Here is a 12,532-nt window from a genome sequence, read left to right on the forward strand (position 1 = left end):
AGTTTGTTACGATAACGTCATATTGTGAACGACTCGTGATTCATAGACTTTGCCGTATAATTGATAAATGAACATTAGCTGAGGCAGCACTCAGGTAACAGCCGTCATTCAGAACATTAACAGGGAGATGGATGGAGTGCATCTTCAGTCATTTATAAAAGAAGTCCATTGCTTCCACAGGCTTAACAGGATTTTCTAGAAGGGCTTTAAAAATCACTTTAAAATGTAGGTTGAGTTTGGCACCTGGAACCACTCATACATATACAACCCAGATTAAGAAAGTGATGAATCAGAAATACAGGCTCACTGCTCCTCTTTCAATTCATCAGCATGTTACATGGAGGACTGTGTGGTCCAGTATAGTGAAGGATCATTCTACTGTGTCTTCTTAAAATTAGAAAATCTAATCAGGAAAAATCTGGTCAAAGGTTGCATTTGAAGTTTATGTTTGCTGTGTGACAAAATCAACCCAACTCAAAGGCTACTTACTAGGTTTTTGGTGCTTTCAGTCACATTATAGTCTTCATCAGCACTGGTATCATCATGAACAAATTGTAATTTGGTATGTACGGAGGGAGATGGTAAACTCTGTTTCTGTTGTCAGATGTGAATGTCCTACTTAATCTTTCTGCAGTGTAGATCTTTGAGCAGTTTTGGTTGAGTGTTCACAGACAGCTGATGTGTGAAGGCCAGGTTGTGTTTCTCTAAAATCAGAATGCATTCACAAAAAACTTTTACAGCCTTGTCAACCCATGACATTGAGCCATAATACAGAAAACCTTTGATTAGCAATGATTTATGATTCATTTCTTATTGTATGTCTATACAGTGTGTCTTTGACAGCTGGCTGTGAATCAAACTGCCCCATGTTGATATTACAGACATGCTGTGGCTCAGGAAGTAGAGCGGTCGTCCACTAATCGGAATATTGGCTGTTCGATTCCCGCCTCCTCCAGTCCACATGCCGATGTGTACTTGGGCAAGATACTTAACCCCATATTGGTCCTGATGGCTGCACCAAAGCATGTATGAATATGTGTGAGTGGTTAGTCTCCCTCCTGATGAGCAGGTTGGCACCCTGTGTGGTAGCTCCTGTCGTTTACCAACAACTCTAAAGTTCATGAATTCAATTATCATCTAATTTTATCAATCCATAAACAGGAATGTGACAAAAGCTGGTGCACAGCTGGTGTTTTTTAGTCCATGCTGAAACTATGTGTGCAGTGACTGTGTGCAGTTTCCTGAAGTCTTGTTGTTGAGGTTTCCAGGTTTAGTAGCATCAGACCCAAACCTAACCAAAACCTGTCCTCACTGACTGCATGTGACCTCACACTGAAGCAGGAAGTGCTGCACAGAAGAATCCATTGATCTAAATGTCTAACTATTCTTCAAAGGCAGACCTTCATATTTGCATATGAATTCATAGAGAGAAAAACAACTTTTAAAAAAATGGTGGCAGCACAAAATGATCAGTGGCATTATGGCTGGGCAATAAATCAATATTATATCGATATTGTGATATTTTATAGATAGAATAAAGAAAATGATAATATGGTGATATGGAATAAGTGTCTTTTCCTGCTTTTAAAGGCTGCATTACATTAAAATGTAATTTTGTGAGCTTAACACAGTTCTATTATCTGCCTTTATCCACTTAGAATAGAATAGAATAGCATAGAATAGAAAGTCTTTATTGTCATTGTACAAAGCACAACCAAATTGAAATGCTGTATTTAAAGTGCAGAAACAAGAATAAATAAATAATTACCATTATTTAATCCTGTTTAGTGCATTTATGGCTTTAGCGTAAAAGCTGTAGTGTAATCCATTTGTGCGTACTCTCAATGTCCTGTCATTATATTCACATTACTGATGATTATTTATCAAAAAGCACCAAGAGTCATCCCCACAATATTGTCAAAATATCGATATCGGGGTATTTGGTCAAAAATATCGTGATATTTGATTCTGCCCATATTGCCCAGCCCTAAGTGGCGTACAGAAAAATAAACATCTCCTACTATTAAGATAAAAATCATAAATGGCACCAAAACAGCCCCAAAGGTTGAGGCATGAATCACCTCATTGCAAAAGCAACTCACCAGCATATACAGAGACACAATAAAACATACCCCAATAGGAACTTAACCCCAAAGATGGATGGAATTTAGATATAAACTAAGTATTAACGATGCAAATAATTTGATATGGATGTTAAAATCTCTCTTTCACCCTGACTCTCACATCAGCACTTTTACAGTGGACGTTAAAGGGCAGGTGGTGACGGCCATGGTGGTGGAGGTGGGAGAACACAGCTGCCCCCCTGGAGACGTCACCTCCACATCTGCCCTCCCACAGAGAGCAATTACCCAACTGTTTCCATGACAACTAGCAGTCCTGCCACTGTTCTGACAGTAAGAGGGAGGGGAGAGGAAGTCTAACGATCTGCCAGCCTTCAAATAATACCAAACAACCACAAGCCTGACAAACAGTAACACCTTATTATGTGTGCTGCTGAGTTAAGTGCATGTCACCACATGATGGAGCTCTGTCAGAGGAGATCATCGTTAAGACACACCGAATCACAATGGGAGACACTGGCATGCCTAAACAAGTCAGTAGAGCTGCATTATAACCTGTTACAATTCTAATAATCAGAAATATGATCATTTCAACACAACAGGAGAATAATTCACTGACCTCTAATCAGAAAATGCAGGACATTGAACGGCCTCATATCGGCCATGTCTCCTCATATTTACAGTTATCAAATATGTGTTGAAAGAAACATAATGCTGCATAGATCATCAATGGGGGGAAACTTTGTTAATGAACATATCTGCTAATTGAATAAGTTTCCATATGATATCCACTTAAAGTAAGGCTGAGTGATTTTTTTTAAATGATTTTAAATCAATTCATAAATGTCAAAAATGTGCTTTTGAAATAACAAATGAAGAAATGTAAAGTACAGCAAGCAATTGACAGTTATCTTATAGTTCATCTTCAAAAAAGGCCCATTAGATTTATCAGTCTAATGATTAACTTCACTCAGAACATCACTCAGAGACTGATCTTTACCATTAGTTCAGTGGAGCAGCAAACACCACTAACAGATGAGAGTGGTTGACCAACACACACTGCAGCACTTTACTAAACTTCAACTTGTGAATACAATGAGTGGTTCCATAGTCTGTTTCATTTCCCTTCAACACTGCAGCCGTACAGTATTTTGGTTAACAATGGCTTTCTTCATTATAGTTTTTATAGTGAGGTGGCTGTGGTCAGTGGTTCGATTCCTGGCTCCTCCAGTCCACATGTCAGTGTGTTGTTGGGCAAGACACTGAACACCAAATTGCTCCTGATCGCTGCGCCAACTGTGTATGAATGTTAGCTTCTTCCTGATGAGCAGGTTGGCTCCCTGCATGGTAGCTCCTGTCATCGGTGTATGAATGTGTATGAATGGGTGAATGTGGTCAAAAAGACTAGAAAAGCTCTATGTAAGTACAGTCCATTTACATTTACAGTGCAGCAGAGATGCTTTCCACTGCTGGACACATAACGTTAGTAAAAACACAGTACTGCATTAATGCCTGTTTGTGGGTAAATGACTTTCAAGCTTTCATTCTTCTCATAAAGGCAGAAGACTGGAAGATGCTTCCCAGTGAATGCACCACTTCCCTATCCTTTCTTTCTAGAATGTAAAGGGCTATGCTGCTCTATTTTCCTCATCCCCTTTCTGCCACACACTGGATTGAGAGCCTAAAATATGACCCCCTCTCTGTTTATTCAGTGGAGAATCAATTCTGAATTGAATCCTGAGATTCCTGACCTCAGCTCAAAGGTAGTTTTGTTCTTAAGGTTATACTGGGGCAACAGTAAAGGGAAAGATCATGGTCATGGTTAAATATGAATATGTCAATATGGACTTGAAGTATAAGAAATGATCTGATGAAACTGATGACTCCTGCAATATTTAACCCAAACCCGTGTCTTTCCAAACATTAAAGTTCCCCTCCAGTCAAAAAATCTGTTTTTCTTCTGGTTTGATCTTCACTGAGCAGAGTGATGTCTGTGCACAGTTTAACACTGAATTTCACACTCACCTCCTAAAAGTGGGACATTTCTCTGTGCTCATTCAAAGTATGATTTTAAAGGAGGTTTAGCCTGTGAGAATCATTTATGACCTCATAACTAGTTTGGAGCAAATCCTGGTCCAATAATCTACTTACAAGTGTGATGTGGAAACTTGAAGCGTCGGTGCACACACACTGAGGATGGACTTCATAGTGAAATAGGAAACTTGTGACCTCGTGTGTTGTTTCCAGAAACATATTCATATATTTTTCATATTAACACGTTTTCACATTGTACAAATAGTGGCTATAAATAAGTGTACAGCAGAAGATTTACTGTATGTATGAAAATGAATACACACACATTATGATTATTGATTGAGTAGATCAGAAATATGATTTACCTTTAATGACTGCTTAGACCAAGTTGGACCCAGTGTGTTTGAGTCTGGGTAAGTTATCTTCTGATCCGGTCACTGTCCATTGTTCACATTAACATTATTATTAAGAGTATGTACAGCTGGAATTGCGACACTGTCATCACATAAATAAATCAAAACTGGCCAAAAACAATTCAAAAAGCAATGTGCAATGTGTTGTGAGTTTCTTAACCACTAGGTAGCATAGTAACACTATGATCACTCAATTATTAGTATTTGCAGCCGTTTCTAAACAAACTAATGCAGTGGTGTGCACACGGGGTGCCCCCCCACCCCCCCCCCCCCCCTCGTGGCACAATTGTTGAAAAACGCGTGCTAAAGTGCCCTCTTCATGTGCCCTTTTTTTTCTTTTCGCCCCTGCCCTTCAAAACTTCTGTGCACGCCACTGAACTAATGTGACCAACTCTCATAATGAAGGAACATGAGCTCTACAGCACAGAGGAATCAGATATATCAGACTGTGATACACACACTATACTTGTTAATAGATCAGTTTATATTTGGTTTAGATCTAAACAAGACATTTGTTGACAATAAATGTGTGGAAAAGATTGTACCAGGGATGTCTCAAAGGACAAAAACATCTCCTATCACACAATATCATGTCCTTTTTTTACCTAAGACATGAAAATATAACATAGCAATAATGATGTAAATGCATTTTTAATGAAAGTGAAAATGAACTTTATGGAATCTGGATCATAAAAAGAAATCCTCATAACTACTATCTTATTAAAACTATGAACTATTCATTTCACTAAAACATATGTCAATAGATACGGGTTAAATTTGACCCAGAACAGCCTCAATGGACAAAAATGTGTATTAACTATACAAAAGTAAAACATTTTAAAATATTTTATTTTTGTGTATTTTGGGCCACTTTAGGAAAAGTCATCACATTTCAGAGGAAAAGACATTTGGGAGGTTTTTACAGCTGTCAAATCTCAAAATGAATCAAATTTGACCCAAGTAGTATGTAAGGGATAAACGATATAATATATATAAAGATGAAGCCTTCTCACAACATTACATAAACCTGAAAATGATCCTGGTGTCTAAATGTCAGGATTGTGCTTCTAATTGTTGTTTGTGTAAATGAGGCTGTGAACCAACGTCACACTGACTCTTTCTTTTCATCACTATCCAAAGGTCACATCTGAATAATAACAGCTCCTACGTGAACTTTTCAAATCTCATGAGACTTGGAGCAGAGGAGCCCTCTATGACTTTAAAAGAAAACAGGATATATACTATATAACCTTTGTCTGTCAGTCTCATGCCTCTAATCAGCAAAGATGCATCTTCACTTTACATTGTGAATCTTGTGCAGGTGGATTATACAGTATATGTTCAGAAGCATCACTGGTGTATTCTCTACATTTCCTATCACTAACACATATCTACTTTTTATTATATGTATAACTATCATGTATCATTGCCCATATTTATATCATGGGTATGGGTGAGATGTGTTTGGGCTTGTGTGTGTGTGTGTGTGTGTGTACTAGTGTTATGTGTATTTTATATTTTATTTGTTTATGCTGCTATTGAACTGCTCAGAGTTTCATTATATACTTGCAATGACAATAACGATCGATCGATCTATCCATCTATCCATCCATCCATCCATCCATCCATCCATCCATCCATCCATCCATCCATCCATCCATCTATCTATCTATCTATCTATCTATCTATCTATCTATCTATCTATCTATCTATCTATCTATCTATCTATCTATCTATCTATCTATCTATCTATCTATCTATCTATCCATCCATCCATCCATCCATCCATCCATCCATCCATCCATCCATCCATCCATCCATCCATCCATCCATCCATCCATCCATCCATCCATCTATCTTTATGTATTTTACATGTGATGTGCTTTTGGATAAAAATATCAACCCCTCTGTCAGCTGTACCATGGGATGATACAAATACTGGAGCTGATGTCAGTTTTTCACACTAAGGATGTTCCTCCTTATTAAAGCGACAGCAACAACCCCTCCTCCCTCCTATGTCCCACCCCCGCACTCCCTTCCCCTCCTCCCCTTAGAGTGCCATTACCTTATTAACAGCATTATATCTCCCTTTTTTTCATGTTTTGTCAAAATGTCTGTCAGTTGGGTTATTGAGAGGGTATTCTGCAAAACTACTCATTTTGTATGTATATATATTTATATATATATATATATATTTATTTTTTTTTACCTTCTTCTTCCATCTACTGATACCTTCCATGTATGCCTTCCACTGCAATTTTTATTCATGACAGTACCAATTTTTCACTTCTTTTTTGTACAAAAGAGAATAAAAAGGAACAATAGGCAAAAGAGTACATATGCCAGGATTTCTTTAGATGGTTTTTTAGGGCTTGCATGCTGTGTTGTATGGTTTCTAGCATTTTGTACATTGTACAGAACTTTAGATATTCAGTTTTTAATATAATTTAGCAGAAAATATTCCTTTCTCTCTTCCCTCGCCCTCTTTCACCCTACATTTCACATCTAATCCACACTGCATAATTCTTCCAAAATTAAATTTCTCAGACTAAGTGATTCTCTTTCAACTTCTTATCGTGTCATTCTTAGAAGGTTTTAGAATAGGAAACATAAAAAAGGAGTCAGAGGAGAGAAAGTATAATGTTTTAATAGGAAGGGACAGTAATCCCCGTTATAATAACATATACATCATCTCTCACTTTTAACTTTCATATCCCTCAAGTTCTCCTGCTTCTTATGTAGATTATGTGTTTGCCTTCTTCATTTCCCGCCTCTCCCTCTCCTCTGCCACAGTTTTGATCATTTTCACAGTTCATTATGGACTGCTCTGCCTCTTTTGTATTAGGCTATGGATGTAGCTTAATCACACGATAATGTCTTTGGAATTTTTCCAGTGGGAGCGTGGTCATCATCTTCTTTCATCACAAACACTGTAGTGTCTTCTGTCTGCTCTGATGTCTGTTGAGGAGATTCTATATGCCTGTTTGTCCTTTTTTCCTCCATCACCCAAAGGTTTGGACCCCTAACCCAGGGTCTAATTTGACCCATTTTTATATTTGAGAGGGAAAAAACCCTTTAAAAACTTTTCTTTTAAAGAGAAATATGATGACTTATTCTCATATGAATAAAATGTATTCAGAAAGTCAAAAAGCACAATTCAAAAATACAGTTTATTCATCATTCATCATTATCATTCATTGAAAGCATTATGTTCTCCAGTGTTATATAACAATAGACCATTATATAGTGTGATTGAAAATATCTTTTCTCCATCAACAAAAAGGCGTAAAAACTAAAGATTACACTGTCTCTGCTCTTTGAAAACCTAATTAAGGATTAATCACCAATTTATGAATGACTGATGAAGTGTTCATCAATGATTTGTGGTTCCAAAATAATGTATAGAGACTAACTATGAGGGGATACTGTGAAATGCCCAAATATGAACAGAATTTGATTATTAATTCACATAATCAAATAAAAATGGCTGAATTCTTTTCATTCGGATTTAGGAATAGAAAATTGACCATGTGAGACCACATTGACCATACATTTGGTGCCATTAAAACACTGGAGGTGATGCATTTGTACATTTCTATAACACAGGGGTGAATAAAACAAAGAGAAGATTCAGAAGCCAATCTTATCTTGAGCAGAGGAAATCTGGGTTACTGCTCTCAGTTGAGTCACCAACATCCCTCTGACAAATGGAGTCATACTTTACGTGTGAGTGTGTGTTGTGTGAGTGTGTGGTCGGGCGTGTGTGTGTTGAGTCTGTCAGAGGTGAAACATCCTCTGAGTGAATCTTCACATTTAACAAGGACTGAAAAAACACATTTCCCTGCTTTGTTGTTATGCATCAGTGCAGAGATGACAACTAGAGAGTGATGAACAAGACTTTCCTTTCCCCACTCCTCTCTCTTTGTATCGGCCTTTCCTCTGAGCTACATGTGAGATTTAAATATTAAGCTCTGATTTTTTTAGTGAGGGTTTATATGGACTAAAATGTTTGATTTAATAGATAACTGTCTAACTGGACTATAGATGTAATTAGGACCCAACCACAAAAATACAAGTTCTTGTGCTGATTATTGTTATTATCCTACGCCATTGCATTTTTGAGGAGCTTGGCCCCAGCCAGCATGTCCACATGGGCCCCACATGGGTTAAATGGGGGCTATGTGGGTATTGAGTGGGCATGGACTTGAACTGGGCAAATGTTGTGGGTCCCACATGGTTTCAGTAACATGGGTCCCACATGTGAAACCCATGTGGGCTGGCTAAATGGGCCCCATTTAAGGCCCATTCTCATCCCACTTAGACCCCATATGGGTAAACATATGGGGTCTACAACCCAGTTGGGCCCCACCTGAAACCCAGTCAGAATCCACTTGAAACCAATATGGTCAAACACAGGTGGTTTCACTGTGGAAACTGCGGACAAACCCGAAAATAAACCGAAAAAGATTGACATTGACCAAAACTGGTGAAAATGGCAATTCTAGGCCAGCAGGCTCCATAATGCCCCCAAACACAGGGCCATGATGGGAAAAAAAGTTGTTTTGATGTTCATCAAATTCAGTGGGATCATTGCTCTCATTATCCTGACATAATACAACACAAGGACCATAAACAACTTTCTTCACTTAGAAAGTTTTTTCTTTTCATGAGCTGTTATTTCCATCCTATTATGGTTCAAATTAAAGTCAGAGAGAGACTGTTTGTCAGCAAGAACACATTTTAAACACATTTATATTTTACATAATTTGTTGTTATATCCATTCAGTCACATGTGAGGCTGAAAATTATTGAGCGTTGAGTTTGATAATAGTTACATAATTCAAATTTTCCCTGAAACATTTAGTTTAGTAAACAAATTCCAGTGTTCAAAAGACACCCCGACTGTATTCTGGGTTATTAAATAATGTATTCAATATCAGAATATTAATAAATACAGATGCACATAGTGAATAAATAACATAAACACATTCTGCCAGTAGAAATGGTTCATGTGTCTCTGAGCAGGACACAGTATACAGCAGGAATGCAGATTTTTCTCCATGTGCAGGTGTTTGTCAAAAACAGGTAATATATAATATAACAGGCTGTGTGGGGAAGCGTGGACGCAATTTAAAAGACATGGGATGCACCCATAGTATAGAGCTACCTGACAAAAGGAAGTCAGCTTTATGTGGTAAAAATCATCTGATTTAGATTAAATAAACAAAGTGTGATAAACATGATTGGGTCATGAGATACTCTTGAATACACATCTCTGGAAGAGGAGGAGAAGGACTGTGAGGTCTCTAAGGACTGAGATTTGGCTCATGAGAACTGCTGCTTCCAGATTCTTTTCCATATGTAAACATTCTGTACACTGAAATCTTTCCAAATAAATAAAATAATAATACATTTACATAGTGTGGTCTACACTTTGGGCCTGATTTACTAAAGGTCTGCGTGTGTAGAAATGTGTGCAAACTTCACATCACCCGCAAAAAAAGTGCAAGCTGATCTACTAACACAGCGCACTGAGGTTTGTGTCTTTCAACTGTGCAAGATAATACGCGCTGTCCATTTAGTAGTTTACCGTAATGAATGTAATATGAGACGTTTTAACCCCAGTGTGCAAAATACAGGGAGGAGAAAATGTTAATATGTTATTTATCACACGTATTGTGATTTAACAAACCTGAAGGTATTATTTCTGATGCTAACTGCGTCTATAAATAAAACCTTTGAAGGACAGGTATTAACTAGCTGATGACTTCTGTTACTGTAGAGAGGAGGAGACGGAGGCACAATGACAGAATACACACAGGAAGTAGTTTTTCCACGTGTTAATATTTTTGGAGTGGAATATTTGTGGTTTTACTAACAGCATTGACTTCATCACAAATACTCTCCCATATGTGGGTTTTTCTGGTAATATTAGTTTTTGTTATAACTCAATATATTAGTTAACCTCTTCCACTAGAACCTGATCACATTTCATTTTGTGCTTGCAGCTTTCTGCTCGTCCAAACTCTCGATAAAGACACAAAACCCTCATTTAAATACTGCTGTCTGCACCTGTTGCACCTGTTTTCATTTACACAGTTATTGTTAGTAGATCACCTGCAAAACACACGCAAACGGCACGCGCAATCTATTGCACCGTGCACGCAATTTAGTACCCACTATTTGGGATCTTAGTAAATCAGGCCCATAATGTTCTCTAAAATGTCATGAAAATGCATATGCAAGTCAGGCTAAATGTAAACTAAATGTATTGCTACATTAATGACCCACTTGAAACAGGAAGGGAAGCCTTGATAACAAAGAGCTTATTAGATGTAGATGCAATTTCAATGCACCATGTAGTTCACACAGGAGATGATATTTTCCTATTTCAGGCAGTGTCCAATGGTCACAAAAATGAAGGTTTTTTATTTTACATGGGTCTTGGCTTGGGTGTGTCAAGATGGCATGATAGCACCTCCTACAAAATTTCAACAAAGTAGCACTCAATGTCCGTTGCTATGTCCCAAATTCAACAGGAGGAAGTTGGTCATTTTGAATGTAGTGCACATTTGAAATGTATTTCTGCTCGTTAACATAGAGGATTGATAGGCCTCACCTCAAATGTGTTCACCAACGTCTATGGACCTTTAACAATGTTGAATTGTGAAGCTTTTTAGATTTGTAGAACAGCGTTGCCATGGCGAGGTGGACAACTGCATGTTCTGCCATGAAACAGGATGCTATTGTGACTTGAATCTACATTGTCCAATCTGCAGCAAGCATGACGTGTTTGATAATAGCTGAGGCTTGAGGATTTCTACATGTTATAGCGCCACCTGCTGGCAATTGAAAGTCAAGCTTATGCAAACTTCCTTTCAAGAATTGATATTTACCTCTTATATGTAATGTCCAGTATTTGTTAGAAATGTATTTCTTGTCAGTTGTCCTCTGGTAAATGTATTGCTGCGTGTCAACCGACATCTAGTAGAAAGGTTTAATTACACATTGTTTTTCTCGTCCCTCTGCTCCAGGGTGGACTGATCTGAACCTCCTGTCTGTGTGCACTGAGAGAAGACACCAAACATTTTTATACAGCTGGAAAATAAGGCCAATACAAGCTCAACGTGCCAACATACATCTGAAAAAAGACAGTAAGTGAGTGCCCAGAAATCCTACATTCATATTCATTCATTGCTGCTCAGTAATAACCAGGTAATCACAGGATATTACAGTGTAATATCTGGTTATGATGTCATGTCAATTCCAGAGGTAACAACATGTGATAAGTTAATGATCATGTCAAAAATGGTTGATTTAATTTCTGTAATAGGATAATAATGGTGCAAAACCATAAAGGCAATTAAGGATGAAAATGATTATGAGATCAGAAGGAAGTACATGATTATCAAATTATGGTTTCTGTGAGAAACAAAAAACTGACTTGTATGAAGAGATTTCTGCTGGTTATGTTCATAAGGCTGCATTCAGACTGAAATCAGCCCTGTGTTAAAACAATGTGGGGGTCTGCATTGCTGGGATCATGTTGTTTAAGGTCCCACTGAGACAATGAATTATGTTGCAGGAAGTGGAGCTGGAGCTACACATTAATGTATAGAGACCAGTTTGTAATACTTAATAATTAATACTTAATACTAATATACTTAATACTTAATACTCTCAACTTTTGCTCCGAGGCAATGCAACGTCATCCAGCAAGGTGTTGCAAGCCCCTGGGGAAAAATGGACCATTTACATAAATCTATCTGTTTAGGTATGAAATAACTAGAACTTAATACAGCATACATGTCTGACTACTACTGTCCTAGTGTCCGTAATAACATGGTGATACAATGGTAAAAGTTGGCTAATATTATGGTAATGTTATCTCAGTAATGATTGCAAAATATGAGTGTAAAATCTTTGTGTAAAAGTAGTATCTGTGGTAATAACAAAGTAATACCAATGCCAACAAGAATGAGATCATCTCAGTTATCTAGTAAC

The 12,532-nt window shown here is 37.6% G+C and overlaps 1 protein-coding gene across 1 annotated transcript in view; it reads left to right on the top strand.

The window, feature by feature from the left end:
• The first annotated feature begins 11,615 nt into the window (after positions 1-11,615).
• The window catches only part of apba1a (amyloid beta (A4) precursor protein-binding, family A, member 1a), a 30,507-nt gene continuing 29,590 nt past the window's right edge, over positions 11,616-12,532 (top strand). Inside the window, exon 1 of the mRNA XM_062417728.1 lies at positions 11,616-11,682. The gene's annotated coding sequence lies outside the window, so the exon portion shown is untranslated. The remainder of the gene's footprint in view (positions 11,683-12,532) is intronic.

The sequence above is a fragment of the Scomber scombrus genome, chromosome 4, assembly GCF_963691925.1.
Source record: "Scomber scombrus chromosome 4, fScoSco1.1, whole genome shotgun sequence".
Lineage (NCBI taxonomy): Eukaryota > Metazoa > Chordata > Actinopteri > Scombriformes > Scombridae > Scomber > Scomber scombrus.